At 39.6% G+C, this 17,303-nt stretch overlaps 1 protein-coding gene across 1 annotated transcript in view; it reads left to right on the top strand.

Annotated features, from left to right (window-relative positions):
* Positions 1 to 17,303, top strand: part of LOC100694824 (gamma-aminobutyric acid receptor subunit pi) — an 87,724-nt gene that overhangs the window by 13,570 nt on the left and 56,851 nt on the right. The gene's annotated exons all lie outside the window — the stretch shown is intronic.

Raw genomic sequence — 17,303 nt, 5'->3', positions numbered from 1 at the left:
CAAAAATTCATTAAAAATCATCCTTAGTAGTTGATGTCCAACTTTCAACACATTCCTCCTCTGGGCCACCTACTGTACCTCTGTGGCAAGTTTCATCAAGATTTACTGTAGAATTCCTCAGATATTAAAGCAAACTTGTATTCAATTCAATACAGTCAATACAATAGAATTATGTCAATTTCAAAAATTCATTAAAAATCATCCTTAGTAGTTGATGTCCAAATTTCAACACATCCCTCCTCTGGGATACCTACTGTACCTGTGTGCCAAGTTTCATCAAGATTTACTGTAGAATTCCTCAGATATTAAACCAAACTTGTATTCACTGCAATAAAGACAATACACTACAATTATGTCAATTTCAAAAATTCATTAAAAATCATCCTTAGTAGTTGATGTCCAACTTTCAACACATTCCTCCTCTGGGCCACCTACTGTACCTCTGTGGCAAGTTTCATCAAGATTTACTGTAGAATTCCTCAGATATTAAAGCAAACTTGTATTCAATTCAATACAGTCAATACAATAGAATTATGTCAATTTCAAAAATTCATTAAAAATCATCCTTAGTAGTTGATGTCCAAATTTCAACACATCCCTCCTCTGGGATACCTACTGTACCTGTGTGCCAAGTTTCATCAAGATTTACTGTAGAATTCCTCAGATATTAAAGCAAACTTGTATTCAATGCAATACAGTCAATACAATAGAATTATGTCAATTTCAAAAATTCATTAAAAATCATCCTTAGTAGTTGATGTCCAAATGTCAACACATTCCTCCTCTGGGACACCTACTGTACCTCTGTGCCAAGTTTCAGCCAGATTTACTGTAGAATTCCTCAGAAATTACAGGAGATTTATATTCAATGCAATACAGTTAATAAACTATAATTATTTCTATTTCAAAAATTCATTAAAAATCATCCTCAATAGTTGATGTCCAACTTTCAACACATTCCTCCTCTGGGACACCTACTGTACCTCTGTGCCAAGTTTCATCAAGATTTACTGTGGAATTCCTCAGAAATTACAGGAAATTTGTATCCAATGCAATACAGTTAATAAACTATAATTATGTCAATTTCAAAAATTCATTAAAAATCATCCTTAGTAGTTGATGTCCAACTTTCAACACCGTCTTCCTCTGGGTGACCTACTGTACCTCTGGGCCAAGTAACATCTCAATCCGCTGTAATCTTTATCAAAAATTGAAAGAACAATTATTTGTCAAGGCTGGCTGTGTGCCTTTCAAAGTGACACTAAATAACAGAACTCAGGCACATCAGGGAATAATCCAAAAGGCCGTTTTATTAAACAAAAACAACATACAAAATATTCCTAACCCATACTACATAACCTAAAAAGAAACATAGTGTAAACAAAGGGACACTTAGAAGCACAAGAAAACAATACTATACTGAAAGGGCAAGAGACACAGCCCAAACATAATCCACAACTAAAACGCCAAAAGAACAAGTCATCCCACATAGCAGACGGGTCTTGCCTGGATCTGGTGTCAAGCCGGCACTGCTGGCTGATTTCTGGCATGGTAAGTGGTATGTCATCCAGATATGGGCCAGGCCTGGCGTAGATGGCACTGTTTATGTGATGGCATGCTATATCTGGCCTGATTGTGGTTCGCTGTATGTGGCCCAGGCTCATAGAAAACAGGTCTGGCCCGGATCCGGCATCAAGCTGGCACTTCTGACTGACTGGTGTCATGGCAGGGTGTATCTCAACCAGATGTGGGCCAGGTCTGGCAATGATGGCACTATTTATGTTCCTATTTTGCTGTTTTAGTTAGAAGATCCAAATGCCATGTTGCAATACTATGCTGCTATGGTAGCCAACGTTTCAAATGCAGGTTTGTCAAGTTTGTGAGTGTACACTTTATCCAAAACATAGTGAGGGTTTACTCATGTTTACCACCTGGTAGCTGTAGCTCAGGAGGTAGGGCAGGTCACCTACTGATCAGAAGGTTAGTGGTTCGATCCCTGGCTCCTCCAGTCTGCGTGTCAAGAGTGTGAATGTAGTTAGGAAACACTCAGTTTAGAGAAAGTGTGTGTGATTGGGTGAATGTGACATGTTGTATAGAGCACTTTGAGTAATATGGGAGAGTAAAAAAGCGCTATATAAGAATCAGTCCATTCACTGTCTGAACAGAGTTTCGTCATGTTACTTTTGCACTATTATGTTCTAGCACATGTTGTTATTACATGGCTTGATTAAGGTACACATTAGGCTGACATCTGGGGCCAGAGCTGAAAGTGTTCTGGGCCAGCAGGGTGTCTGCAACTGGCCTTGTGCTGGCCGATGTGTGGGCCACTTTTGGTAAACCAGATCTGGGCCACCAATGTTAGCATTGTGGAAGATGGATACATCTATGTAAATTAATAGAAACAAAAAATTTTTTTTCATAAAAATGAAAATGAACATAAAGTAAAATGTACTGAAATGAACATCAGTATTGCCATCATTATTTGCTTGGAAAGTCTAAAGTTCCATGGCTTTGAACAGCCAGAGAACGCAATGCCCAGCTTAGAGTGACTAAAAGTAACTTCTTTTAACATTCTGTCATTCTGCTTCTATATCAAAAATCCACTAAAAATAGTCATTTGAAAAAAAAAAATTACCATTTTTCATCAGTTTGGGTTCCTCTGTTTATAGCAATTTTTAGAATAGAATCGAATACCTTTGTCACTATACAGTTGTACAGTGAGATACAGAGCATCTCCTACTCATTGCAAACATGCTGGGGGGCTGGCTCTATCTGCCTTAGTGCAGCTGCCGTACCATACTGTGATGCAATAACTTAGCAGGCTCTCAATGGGCGAGTGGTGGAAGGTCAGCAGAGGATGTCTGGGATGATTGCATTAAAGGCTGAGCTGTAGTCCACGAAGAGCATTCTGACGTAGCTCTGCCGCTGTTCTAGGTGACTCAGCACCGAGTGGAGGGTGATGGCGTCTTCTGTGGATCTGTTTGCGCGCTATGCAAACTGGTGGGGGTCGAATTCTGGGGGGAGGTAATCCTTGGTGTGCTGAAGGACTAGTCTGTCAAAGCATTTCATGATTACCGGTGTGAGGGCCACAGGGCAATAATAGTTCAGGCTGGTGATGGGAGACTTCTTTGGCACTGGGATGATTGTGACTGATTTTAGACAGGATGGGATGGCTGCCTGATCCAGTGAGAGGTTGAAGATTATGGTGAAGATGAGGGTGAGCTGGTGGGCACATGCTCTTAGCACTTTACCACGTATTCCGTCTGGACCGGCCGCCTTCCTGGGGTTCACTGCTAGGAACACACATCTGACATCGTGCTCCGTTACAGTGAGTGGAGCGGTGCAGGAACCAGGTGAGGATGAGGATGGGAGCAGGGTTGAGGCAGATGAATGCTGCTGTTGTGGTGTTTCAAAGCGGGCGAAGAAGCTGTTTATTTCCTCTGCCAGCTGCACACTCAGGTTTTCTGTTTTCACAGTTCTGCCTCTGTGGTTTATGATGTCTTGCATTCCCTGCCACACCTCTCGTGTGTTGTTGCTGGACAGGTGGGACCCCTTTTCAGGTCAGCTCGAGCAGACCTGTACAGAGCTCTGTCAACAGACCTAAAGTTGGCATCGTGGGCTTTGAGGAGTGTGCAGACCTCGCTGGTCATCCAGGGTTTTTGGTTTGGGAAAACCCGAATGCTTTTGTCCACAGTCATATTTGCAATACAGAACTTGATATAGTCCAGTACTGATCCTGTGAAAGTTTCTAATGCAATATATTATACTTTACCAATGTAACACTGCATGCCAAATCAATTTTGAAAATATCTGTGAATTTTGTATTGAAAAATGCAGGTATCTCTCAGAATGTATTTTTATGTTATCAAAAATGTATTAAAAGTACAAGCATGAAAAAATACAAGAATGCAATAAAAAATATAACCAAACAAGCTTAATTTACAGTTTGAAATACAGAACATAATGAAAATATATAAATAACTACCTATTAATCCCCATATCCAAGTATCAAGAAGTGTAAAAACAAATTACATTCTTTCCTCAGTTTCTATTAATAATAGTTAAATTTACATGAAATTATTCAAAATTATATACATTATTCATAAGGTGACAAAGAATTCTGAAACAACACGGAGAATGTCTTGATGCATGCTCAATCATCCAGGTAATTAAATCCCTAAAGTTTGATTCTGTACATCTGGACATAGTGTTTTCAATGGGAGAAAAGTTTCGTCACTCATCCAAGTGACTTCTGCGGTCTCAGCTGACTGCAGGTTTCCCCTATCTTATAATAATGGATTGCATTTATATAGCGCTTTTCGAGACCCTCAAAGCGCTTTACAATTCCACTATTCATTCACACACGGGTGGAGACAAGCTACAGTTGTAGCCACAGCTGCCCTGGGGCAGACTGACAGAAGCAAGGCTGCCATATCGTGCCATCGGCCCCTCTGGCCATCACCAGTAGGTGAAGTGTCTTGCCCAAGGACACAACGACCGAGACTGTGGGAGCCGGGGCTCGAACTGGCAACCTTCCAATTACAAGACGAACTGCCAACTCTTGAGCCATGATCGCCCTATAATCAGTACGTTGCATTTTCAGTCATTATACAATGTACTGTTTAAAAGAAAAAACTTTTTTTTGCCTTGACAACATACATTCATCTTCATTTCAAATAAGTAGTTATTTTTCACACAGAGAGCAATACCATTCTCCAGCCTCTGCTGTCCAAAACTACTCTGTATTCTTCTGGAGGCACTGTGTGTGAAACCACTTTAAATAGCTCTCATGCAGGAACAAAGCAATTGTATAAAATGAAGTGAGGGAATGGAGCTATAAATAGATTAATATAGAGATATGAAAATAAACTTATATATAGACATAGGAACACAAGTTTTAACATTAATGTTTCTGGGATATAATAAACAATATAAGCATACAGGTGTCTAAGCAAACATTGTGGTATACAAACTGAGAGAGTGCAGTGAGGCATGTTTATTCCTGTTCAATATGTGTCTGACACAAGTGGATGAATTAAAAAGTCTGACAGCAGCAGCAACAACAGGCAATGCCTTCCTGATGACTTTCTATCTGTTTACATCTTTTTCTATTATGCCTGTATCCCAGCTTGAAGAGTCCTGGACCCTTTTTCTAGTCAGTGGGTGTGCGGGCAGATAACTCTGGCTTGTCACCCAGTTGGATTCCTGGTATTTGTAAGATGGCACTATCTAAAAATCAGGACACATTAACTATGATATTAAAAAATGACAGGATGACATAGTCCTTGGTCAGTTTACCAAGCATTTCTCAGTTTTGTTCTTTATAGTTCTGTTCATCATATCATTGTTTGTGAGTCCTGGATTATTTGATGATATGTATACATTATGTATTCTTTTGTTTTCAGTTCCATATTGCTTTTTAGTGTAGTTCTTCTTCAGCGTTCCACAAGTGGATGGAACACTTGTGAAAACACTTTAGTGTTAAAGCCAGTCTTGTCTTCATGTCTGTTTATGGTTTTGTCTGTGTCAAGCTCGTGTGTCTTAGTCTGGGTTTTAGTTTGGTGGCCTCTTGTCTCTTTCTTGTGTTGAGTCTTACTTCCACTGTCTTCTTATTCCCAATGTATCTCTGCTGTGTTATGCAGCTGTCTCCAATTCCCCTAATCGCCATCCTATTTATACATTTTGCCAATCTCCTGGTCTGAAGTACATTATTCTATTCTATTCTATTCTATTCTATTTATACAGCGCCAAATCACAACAACAGTCGCCTCAAGGTGCTTTATATTGTACAGTAGATTCTACAATAATAGATGCTGCTGCGACCGGTTGGGGTGAGAGAAGGAAGACAGGATAAGACATGGTGTGGAAGAGAGCCAGAGATTAATAACAAGTATGATTCAGTGCAGAGAGGTCTATTAACACATAGTGAGGGAGAAAGGTGACTGAAAAGGAAAACTTCAGTGCATCATGGGAATCCACGGCAGCCTACGTCTATTGCAGCATAACTAAGGGAGGATTCGGGGTAACCTGGTCCAGCCCTAACTATATGCTTTAGCAAAAAGGAAAGTTTGAAGCCTAATCTTGAAAGTAGAGATAGTGTCTGTCTCCTGAATCCAAACTGGAAGCTGGTTCCACAGAAGAGGGGCCTGAAAACTGAAGGCTCTCCCTCCCATTCTACTTTTAATTACTCTAGGAACAACAAGTAGGCCTGCAGTGCAAGAACGAAGTGCTCTAATAGGGTGATATGGTACTACAAGGTCATTAAGATAAGATGGGGCCTGATTATTTAAGACCTTGTATTTTGAATTCAATTCTGGATTTAACAGGGAGCCAATGAACTGAAGCCATTATAGGAGAAATCTGCTCTCTCTTTCTAGTCCCTGTCAGTACCCTTGCTGCAGCATTTTGGATTAACTGAAGGCTTTTCAGTGAGTTTTTAGGACATCCTGATAATAAAGAATTACAGTAGTCCAGCCTGGAAGTAATAAATGCATGAACTAGTTTTTCAGCGTCACTCTGAGACAGGATATTTCTAATTTAAGAGATGTTGCGCAAATGGAAGAAAGCGGTCTTACATATTTGTTTAATATGTGCATTGAAGTACATGTCCTGGTCAACAATGACTCCAAGGTTCCTCACAGTGTTACTGGAGGCCAAGGTAATGCCATCCAGAGTAAGAATCTGGTTAGATACCATATTTCTAAGATTTTCAGGGCCAAATACAATGACCTCAGTTTTATCTGCATTAAGGAGCAGAAAGTTAGCGGCCATCCAGGTCTTTATGTCTTTAAGACATTCCTGCAGTTTAACTAATTGGTGTGTGATACCTGGCTTCATGGACAGATAGAGCTGGGTGTCATCAGCATAGCAGTGAAAATGTATGCTATGTCTTCTAATGATACTGCCTAGGGGAAGCATGTATAATGTAAATAGAATTGGTCCTAGCACTGAACCCTGTAGAACTCCATAATTAACCTCAGCATGTGAAGAAGACTCTCCATTAACATGAACGAATTGGAGTCTATTAGATAGATATGATACAAACCACTGCAGCACAGTACCTGTAATACCTACAGCATGTTTTGTAGCCATCTTTTATGGTGTGGTCTGCTGGGGTGGCAGCATCTCTGCTGGGGACAGGAAGAGACTGAACAGGCTGATCCGCAGGGCCAGCTTTGTTCTAGGATGCCCTCTGGACCCAGTGGAGGTGGTGAGTGACAGGAGAATGGTGGCTAAGCTTTCATCCCTCCCACCCCATGCAGGAAACTCTAACAGCACTGAACAGCTCCTTCAGTGGCAGGCTGCGGCACCCACGGTGTGGTACAGAGAGATTTTGCAGGTCTTTCCTCCCTACTGCTGTCAGACTCCACAACAAAGACTTCAACTGATCAAACACACACAAATGAGTTATCTGCTTTAGGCTACGTGTTTGAGAATTATACCACGGGGTCAAGTACTTCTGATTTGAGGCCTTATTTTTCACAGGAGCTACAGTATCCAGTGTCATATGTGGTGAAGAGGCAAAATCAATTCACCTATATATTGTGTATTGTGCCTTAATTAAGTGTTCCCTGGTGTTTCCAAGTTGCAGTGTGTGTTACTACCAGTAAGTAGAAGAGCTTCTGTTCCTGTAATATTGAATGTTGTTTTAAAAGGTGTCCAAAAACAGAAAATAAAGTATTTCAAAAGACAAGGAGTATGTCACAATGAATATATAATTTGAATTTATACATCCATCCATCCATCCATCCATCTTCATCCGCTTTATCCGAGGCCGGGTCGCGGGGGCAGCAGCCTAAGCAGAGAAGCCCAGACCTCCCTCTCCCCAGCCACCTCCTCCAGCTTATCCGGGGGAACACCAAGGCGTTCCCAGGCCAGCCGAGAGATATAATCTCTCCGGCGTGTCCTGGGTCTGCCCCAGGGCCTCCTCCTGGTGGGACATGCCCGGAGCACCTCACCCAGGAGGTGCCCAGGAGGCATCCTTGTCAGATGCCCAAACCACCTCAACTGGCTCCTTTCGACGTGGAGGAGCAGCGGCTCTACTCTGAGCCCCTCCCGGATGGCCGAACTTCTCACCCTATCTCTAAGGGAGAGGCCAGCCACCCTTCGGAGGAAGCTCATTTCCGCCGCTTGTATCCGCGATCTCGTTCTTTCGGTCACTACCCACAGCTCGTGGCCATAGGTGAGGGTAGGGACGTAGATCGTCCGGTAAATTGAGAGCTTCGCTTTTACACTCAGCTCCCTCTTCACCACGACGGACCGGTGCAGCGTCCCCATCACTGCAGCCGCAGCACCAATCCGTCTGTCGATCTCCGGCTCCCTTCTCCCATCACTCGCGAACAAGACCCCGAGATACTTGAACTCCTCCACTTGGGGCAGGAACTCATCCCCGACCCGGAGTGGGCACTCCACCCTTTTCCGGCTGAGAACCATGGCCTCAGATTTGGAGGTGCTGATCCTCATTCCCGCTGCTTCACACTCGGCTGCGAACCGAGTGCGAATTTATAAATTGTATAAATTGTATAAATTTATACAATTTAATTAATTCCGGTGTTAGCAGTTAAATGTTATGTATTTAGCACCAAATCACAACAGCAGTCGCCTAAAGGCACTTTATGTTGCTGGGTAAAAACACAACATTAATACACAGAAAACCTCAACAATTTAATTACCCCATATGAGCTAACATTTAGTGAGAGTGGGAAGGAAAAACTCCATTTGAAGAGATAGAAACATCTGGCAGAAACAGGCTCAAGGAGAGACAGCTATCTACTGTGACTGGCTGAGGTTGATGAAAAGGAGACAGGACAACATATACACTGTGCAAGACAGCAAGAGATACATACTAACTAATGATTAAATGCAGAGAGGTGTATAAACACAGATCGAGCAAAGAAGGAAAAAATTCATACATCACGGGAAGCCCGCAAGAGCCTAGGCTTATTGCAGCACAAATAAGGGAAGATTCAGAGTCACCTGATCCACTCTAACTGTATTATTTGTCAAAACTGAATGTTTTAATGCTAATCTCAAAAGCAGAGATGGGTGTTTGTCTTCTGAATTAATATAGAATAGAATAGAATAGAATAGAATAGAATTCAACTTTATTGTGATTGCACATGTCACAGGTACAAGGCAACGAAATGCAGTTTGCATCCATCCAGAAGTGCTTTAGCCATGATATAGATATATTACAATATATATTAGCAATAATATAGGTATGTAAGTATATTACAGAAATGGGTCTATTATGGTATGTTACAATGTACACGGTATGAAGGTATGTTATGAATATGCTATAACTATAAGTATGTACAGGCTGTAGTGAGTACAAGCTATGTACAGGCTGTACATAATAATAAATATGAAAAACTATACAGAATATGAAATAAAAAAACTATACAGAAATATGAGATATACAGCTATACAGAAATGTGAACTATGCAGGTTATAAACAGTTGTAGAATTAAAAATTATCGTATTGTACAGAATGATGTGAGCTGCATCCACAGAAGAGAGGCCTGAGAGATCAAGACTCTGATTCCCGTTCAACCTTAAAATTCTATAGGAACCACAAGTACACCTAATATTCCAAAATTAAAATCTGGATTTCAAAGCGAGTCAGTGAAGACAAGCAAATATGGCTGAAATATGCTGTCTCTTTATAGTCCCTGTCATGACTCTCTCAGCAACACTTTTGATCCATCAATATTAAACAATTATTGATGCAGCGGATTGAGATGAAACTTGGCACAGAGGTACAGTAGGTGGCCCAGAGGAGGAATGTGTTGAAAGTTGGACATCAACTACTGAGGATGATTTTTAATGAATTTTTGAAATTGACATAATTGTAGTGTATTGTCTTTATTGCATTGAATACAAGTTTGGTTTAATATCTGAGGAATTCTACAGTAAATCTGGCTGAAACTTGGCACAGAGGTACAGTAGGTGTCCCAGAGGAGGAACGTGTTGAAATTTGGACATCAACTACTAAGGATGATTTTTAATGAATTTTTGAAATAGACATAATTATAGTTTATTAACTGTATTGCATTGGATACAAGTTTCCTGTAATTTCTGAGGAATTCTACAGTAAATCTTGATGAAACTTGGCACAGAGGTACAGTAGGTGTTCCAGAGGAGGGATGTGTTGACATTTGGACATCAACTACTAAGGATGATTTTTAATGAATTTTTGAAATTGACATAATTGTAGTGTATTGACTGTATTGCATTGAATATAAATCTCCTGTAATTTCTGAGGAATTCTACAGTGAATCTGGATGAAAATTGGCATAGAGGTACAGTAGGTGTCCCAGAGGAGGAATGTGTTGAAAGTTGGACATCAACTATTGAGGATGATTTTTAATGAATTTTTGAAATTGACATAATTATAGTTTATTAACTGTATTGCATTGGATACAAGTTTCCTGTAATTTCTGAGGAATTCTACAGTAAATCTTGATGAAACTTGGCACAGAGGTACAGTAGGTGTTCCAGAGGAGGGATGTGTTGAAATTTGGACATCAACTACTAAGGATGATTTTTAATGAATTTTTGAAATTGACATAATTGTAGTGTATTGACTGTATTGCATTGAATATAAATCTCCTGTAGTTTCTGAGGAATTCTACAGTAAATCTTGATGAAACTTGGCACACAGGTACAGTAGGTATCCCAGAGGAGGGATGTTTTGAAATTTGGACATCAACTACTAAGGATGATTTTTAATGAATTTTTGAAATTGACATAATTCTATTGTATTGACTGTATTGCATTGAATACAAGTTTGCTTTAATATCTGAGGAATTCTACAGTAAATCTTGATGAAACTTGGCACACAGGTACAGTAGGTATCCCAGAGGAGGAACGTGTTGAAATTTGGACATCAACTACTAAGGATGATTTTTAATGAATTTTTGAAATTGACATAATTGTAGTGTATTGACTGTATTGCATTGAATATAAATCTCCTGTAGTTTCTGAGGAATTCTACAGTAAATCTTGATGAAACTTGGCACACAGGTACAGTAGGTGTCCCAGAGGAGGATGTTTTGAAATTTGGACATCAACTACTAAGGATGATTTTAATGAATTTTTGAAATTGACATAATTCTATTGTATTGACTGTATTGCATTGAATACAAGTTTGCTTTAATATCTGAGGAATTCTACAGTAAATCTTGATGAAACTTGGCACACAGGTACAGTAGGTATCCCAGAGGAGGGATGTGTTGAAATTTGGACATCAACTACTAAGGATGATTTTTAATGAATTTTTGAAATTGACATAATTGTAGTGTATTGACTGTATTGCATTGAATATAAATCTCCTGTAATTTCTGAGGAATTCTACAGTGAATCTGGATGAAAATTGGCATAGAGGTACAGTAGGTGTCCCAGAGGAGGAATGTGTTGAAAGTTGGACATCAACTACTAAGGATGATTTGTAATGAATTTTTGAAATTGACATAATTCTATTGTATTGACTTTATTGCATTGAATACAAGTTTGCTTTAATATCTGAGGAATTCTACAGTAAATCTTGATGAAACTTGGCACAGAGGTACAGTAGGTGTCCCAGAGGAGGAATGTGTTGAAATTTGGACATCAACTACTAAGGATGATTTTTAATGAATTTTTGAAAATGACATATTTGTAGTGTATTGACTGTAGAGAACTGAATATAAATCTCCTTTAAGATCTGAGGAATTCTACAGTAAATCTTGATGAAACTTGGCACAGAGGTACAGTAGGTGTCCCAGAGGAGGGATGTGTTGAAATTTGGACATCAACTACTAAGGATGATTTTTAATGAATTTTTGAAAATGACATAATTCTATTGTATTGACTGTATTGCATTGAATATAAATCTCCTGTAATTTCTGAGGAATTCTACAGTGAATCTGGATGAAACTTGGCACAGAGGTACAGTAGGTATCCCAGAGGAGGAATGTGTTGAAAGTTGGACATCAACTACTAAGGATGATTTTTAATGAATTTTTGAAAATGACATAATTGTATTGACTGTATTGCATTGAATACAAGTTTCCTTTAATTTCTGAGGAATATTACAGTAAATCTGGCTGAAACTTGGCACAGAGGTACAGTAGGTGTCCCAGAGGAGGGATGTGTTGAAAGTGGGACCTCAACTACTAAGGATGATTTTTAATGAATTTTTGAATATGCAACCAGACTGTCACTTTGGTTGTATTGGGCTGTTCCATTGCAATTTGTGTGCGCGCGTGCACGTGCGCGCGGCTCTACGCTTTCAATCGGGATATAAAGCGAAAAGGCGGTACCGTAAAGACTGGTGTAAAAGCGCAAGGAAATTTATGCGACGGATAAGAAGCGGCTGGCTTGACCGCGGCTCACAAATGACGGCTCACTTGACCGCGGTGGTGGAGGCCAGCAGGTGGATGAAGGAAAGGGGAGGCAGGAGGAGAGACCCGAAGCGGCCGCCGGTCCGCGTGTCAGGTGAACTGAACTTCAGGTAAGAAGTTATGACCTGCAGTCTATCGAAGTCAGATATAAACCAAGTTTAGGTGGAGTTTATTTTCGGTATGCTGACATTTTCGTACTGCGTGCTAGCTAGCATGACGGAGTTTCTATACAGCTGGGTGGGTGCTATGTTACTGATGTTGAACTTTATTTTGTTCATACGGTTAATTATTAGAGTTGCCAACCGTCCCGTAAAAAACAGAATCGTCTGGTATTCAGAGAAAATATTACGCGTTTCGTACTGAGGTGAAAAGGAACACAGTTTGTCCCGGACTTCAGCTACAATGAAAAAGACACAAAGCTGAAGCTGCACAGCTGCCTCTTCTTCTCTCATTCTCTCCTGTTTCTACTTCAATCACGAAACTGATCAATGATCAGCTGATCGGCTTTTCTCTCTTGTTTATTTATCGCCCACTTTGCGCCAGAAAGAGGAAACCAGCGGATGTCGCGCTAAACAACAGCAGCACGTTTAAGCTTGATCAGCTGTTGTTAGAATTTATTTAATATTAATTTCTAGTATCAGCTGATGTTTGCTGGAGCCACAGCTGTAAAGCTGCTGGTCATGATATCGGTTTGGTTATCTGGTGAGAGGGAAACATGCAGATGAAACCAGGAGATGTCCTTACTGAATCATCAGAGCTGAACAGGTGATGTAGAAACAGGTTTACCTTTTAGGTGACATGAATGAGTTGAAGGGAAGTTATGAACTGTTTCTGAGAGACAAATAACACCAGGATCCTTTTCTACGTAGCTGACAGCTGGTAACTGTGCAGGGGCGGGTCTAGCAAAGTGTTGCCAGGGGGGCCAGGTAGGGCATTAACAGGGAAAGGGGGGCACAAGGAAATACTTTTATTTATTATTCTCATTTAAAATGTCTCGCTTTTAAAAAAATAATTATCTGAGTCTTACAACAAACGATTGATAGATTGATACATATATACCATCAGAACAGTGTACATCACTGTCACAACAGCGTTTGTTTTCATTCAAAGTCTTTATGATTTTTCCTATAATGGTGGGCCGGTCTCTAGTCAAAATGCCCGGGACGATTGTTTTGTCCCAGTCCAGCTCTGTATGCAGCTCATCTGCAGTCTGGTGTTACCTACATCTTCCTATTCAGAAGGCAGAATTTCCAAGTTCTGAGTACAATCAAAAGCACCACGACTGCAGTTTTTGTGTTGGATGTAAAAAGCAGGCTAGAATCATGGCGGCGGTCAACGACGGTCCAGGCGTGGGATTTCTCTCGTGGAAATGTGCGCATTATTTTTTCCTTTCTGTTGGTAGGTGGCACAGTGCACTTGTGGCAAGTAAGCAAGCTAGAAGACTGGCAGTCTGGCTGGGTATCCAGTTACGGAAGCAACACATTAACAAGAGAATTCTGAGTAAAACCAAAGTTACTTTCCCTAGTAACTAGTTACTTTGAAAGTAACGAGTAACTTGAAGTAACTGAGTTACTTTTTTAGAGAAGTAACTAGTAATGTAACTAAGTTACTAATTTAAAGTAACTTACCCAACACTGCTGCTCAGTGATACCTGATAAACTGCAGATTTAAATGTGTGATGTCATAATTTATATAAATACATTTTTGTGTCATATTAATATAGCAGAAGGTCCAGTTACCTGTGCATAAAAATGGATGGTAGAATTGTCCTTCAGGGAGCTAATTTTTACTTTCTTACTTTGAGTGCATTTCAGAGCCTGTACTTTTTCACTTTTACCTGAGTAAAGAAATTGATCAATACTTTTACTGGATTTTTTTTAACACACGTATCTGTACTTGTATCCTTTCCAAAGAGCACATCAAATGGAAGCGCTCCTTAAAACAACTTGAAGTGATCCTCTTTTGAAACAGTCCTATTTTTATAGACTTCACTGCAAACAGGTTTCAAATAGGTATTCCTGGTTGGCTGAATAGCTTTCCAGGTTACAGTAAAGTACTCTAACGTACAGGCTGAACTGCTGTCAGGTGAGTTGGCATAACTTTGTATTTCAGTCTTCTATTATGTTGAAATTACTCTCCCACTAAGTCCACCAACTCTAATGGGCAGTAATTTTGTTTGATTTGCAGTAATGTATATATTGTTTACTGCTCTATGTAACAGTGCACCAGTCCAAAAGTGAGACACTCATATATCTGCGTATTATTTTTCTTTTAGCATAAATCAAAATTGTAATGATTTTACTTTATTATTATTGAATGCTGTTTCGTAACTACCACATATAGAAAAAATCATTACATTAAAATCATTGGTAAATTAAGATAATATTTAACTTACTAATATATGAGAGCGAGAGAGAGAGAGAGAGAGAGAGAGGGAGACCAGAACAGAATGTGATAATTCAGCCTTTAAGCCATGGCAAATGCATAAAATATAACTATAAAATATGAAAACCAGCTCGAGGCAGATGGCTATCCCTCCTTGAGCCCTGCTTTACCAGAGATCTCTTACCTTGAAAAGGAGTTCTTCTTTCCTACCCTCCCTTCACAGTGCTTTCTCAGAAGGGATCATTGTGTTTTTTCTCTAATATTGTACTGCACTGGTACTCTGTAAATAAATACAACCAAGACATCAAAAAGATATCTGCAGACAGTGACAGACGAATCCAGCTACTCTACACCTGGTGAGAAAAAATCCCCGAGTGATTCTACTATTTAATCTGTTACTTTATGACCCTATTGTGTATATTTCTGTGTATTTATTGTTCATCTGTGATAGAACTTGAATAAATAGCAGTCTGTCAGAATCAGAAACCAAAAAACATTAAATGCCGAACGGGAATAGTAGGGGGATAGCTGTAAAAAGGACCTTTAAAGTTCTGGACTGGAAATAGGGGGAAAGTTAACAGAATTTTTCTGTCATTTTTTTGAGGTTCTTTAATAGAAAAAACTTTTTAATCATAAATATACTTTGATTAGTATGCAATTATATCTTTCAACAAATTGATGCATTCTCATGAACTTCGAGTTAATCCATTAAAAACACACAGGAGGAGCACCGGTTTGTCCCGTCATCTTGAATACAGATGGATTGCCATTCTGTGTGTGTGTGGCTAGAGATAGTCTGCATATGAAGTACACCTTATGTTAATTTTAATTTAAAAACCACAAGCAGTGGTTGCACCCTTTAATATTTGTACATGCGTGTTTTCCTCGCCTTTTTCTCATTTTGTCTTTCACCTCAACTCAAGACTCGTCTCTTGAACTGAAGTGAGGGCTCTAACACATGAAAATGTTCATAAACATAATTACACACATTATTACTCATTGTCAGCAAATTAGTCATGTTTTCACACAGCTGACAATAAGCTGGTTAAACAACAACAACAGCTGGTTATAAGCTATCATTATGCCAGCTAATGGCTGAGAAGCAGCTTGAATATATTTTCACATCATATGAGACTTTATTCGATAAGAGTTCAACAATATTCGATCCACTTCCAAGAAGGTTTCATGAACAGCGGCTAACAGTTGCTAACAGCAACAACAACAAAAACAGCAGCTCTTACCAACAGAAAAGTTCACGGGTATCAGACAGAAGTGAGCTTCACTGACTCGTTGACTCGTATTGAACTTTCACAAAGTTTTACAGCTTACCTCCTGAGTAAATAGATGTGAACAGATAACTACCAGCCAGGCTTGTTTGTCCTACATGGGCCACCATAGCTAGCATTATGTACTTGAATTGAGAGGGGTAAGAAAACTGAATTCAGTTGAACTACACTTGTGATGTTTTACACACTGTACCTTAAAGATGCACATGTTGTATTTTATCGTTGGCACTGCAGTTTCGACCATACCAACCACATCCTTGTTATTCATCCTCATATCTCAGTTTCATCCAAAGTGCTACTCCAAAAATGTAGCACATTGCCTTTTAAGTCATTTTAAAGCAAAAATCGACCTTGTTTTAGTCATCACAATGGCAATCAAATCTCAGTTTAGTATTGCAAGATAGTTTAACTGCGTGCAAAGACAAGAAAGAAGATTTAAGTTCTAAAAATATATATATGCCCACTTCAGAGCACATGCAGTTTTACATCAACAGACCGTTATGAGTCATAATGGAAAGAAGTGAGAGAGAATTTAAAACTTCGCTGCATTTCTGTCAGGTTCAGTTGTGTCATCGAGAGCAGAGACAGGAAGTCGGCCATACTGTGTCTTCACCATGTTTTCTGCATTTATGACCAAAATGGCTGAATAAGTACTTATGTCCTCAGTGTCACTATGTGTGCAGAGAATAGGAGAAACCTAGTGTTCAATAATGTATCTCTGAATTCCCAGTTTCATATATTCATGTAGTATTCCCTTACTGTGTATACATTATACATGTTTTACTGTAAAACCTGTTGGGACTGAGGAATTTCTTACCTGCTTTAGAACTGTCTACCCTCTGCTATGCAATCCCTTACCTAAAAATGTAATGTTACCACCAACAGGATTTACTGTAGTTCAAGCTTGGACCAAAGTAAAGACACTTTTAACACCATAGCCACAGAAGTTTGCTTTCAACTTTACATTAAATATTTCCTTAGACCAACTTGCCATCTATGGCAAGTTGGGTCTCAGTTTTTTCTGGTCTCTGAAGGCTTTCAATGCGCTTTTATCTTAAAAGAGAGAGAGAGGGAGTGCAGGAGGATATAAGAAACGAGAGGACATTGGAAATTGCTTTATTACTTTTCACCCAAGCTCAGTGCCAGACTTGGAGTTGAGGTGAAATCATTAACAGGAGGCCATTATGCTGCCAAGAGAATATCCCTAAGGCAGACCAGCACAGTTATTCACTACTGTGTGATTTAGAAA

The sequence above is a fragment of the Oreochromis niloticus genome, linkage group LG13, assembly GCF_001858045.2.
Source record: "Oreochromis niloticus isolate F11D_XX linkage group LG13, O_niloticus_UMD_NMBU, whole genome shotgun sequence".
NCBI lineage: Eukaryota > Metazoa > Chordata > Actinopteri > Cichliformes > Cichlidae > Oreochromis > Oreochromis niloticus.
Note: the sequence above shows the minus strand (reverse complement) of the source record. Positions and strands in the feature narration are given on the sequence as shown.